The sequence below is a fragment of the Gavialis gangeticus genome, unplaced genomic scaffold (assembly GCF_001723915.1).
Source record: "Gavialis gangeticus isolate Ggan-Ray unplaced genomic scaffold, GavGan_comp1, whole genome shotgun sequence".
NCBI classification, from domain to species: domain Eukaryota; kingdom Metazoa; phylum Chordata; order Crocodylia; family Gavialidae; genus Gavialis; species Gavialis gangeticus.
In genome coordinates, this window is record NW_017729024.1 from 115,675,814 (window position 1) to 115,676,279 (window position 466).

Sequence of the window (466 nt, forward strand, 5' to 3'; positions counted from 1 at the left end):
GCATGGATCTTTGAGAACTCCTGGCACTCTGGTGTAGTGCCCAAAGACTGGAAGAAGGCCAATGTGGTGCCTATCTAAAAGAAAGGGAGGAAAGTGGATCCGGCAAACTACAGGCCCATCAGCCTGACCTGTATCCCAGGGAAGGTCTTAGAAAAGTTTTTTAAAGAGGCAGTCCTTAATGTACTGGCCTATGCCAACATCCTGAGGGACAGCCAGCATGGGTTTGTTGCGGTAGGTCTTGTTTGACCAATCTCATTTCCTTTTATGACCAGGTGACCTGTCACCTGGACAAGGGAGAAGAGATTGATGTCGTACCACCCAGAATCTTGTGGAAAGAGCACACAGCCAAGTCTGACCAGTCACATAACTTTCTCACCTGCATTGACAACCCGTACCTGATGCAAGGGGTCTATGGGCCAACTAGGGGAGAGGCACTGCTGGATTTGGTTCTGGCCAAAGGGGATGA

At 49.8% G+C, this 466-nt stretch overlaps 1 protein-coding gene across 1 annotated transcript in view; it reads left to right on the forward strand.

The window, feature by feature from the left end:
• Positions 1 to 466, forward strand: part of PTPRD (protein tyrosine phosphatase, receptor type D) — a 1,990,398-nt gene that overhangs the window by 452,246 nt on the left and 1,537,686 nt on the right. The window lies entirely within an intron of this gene.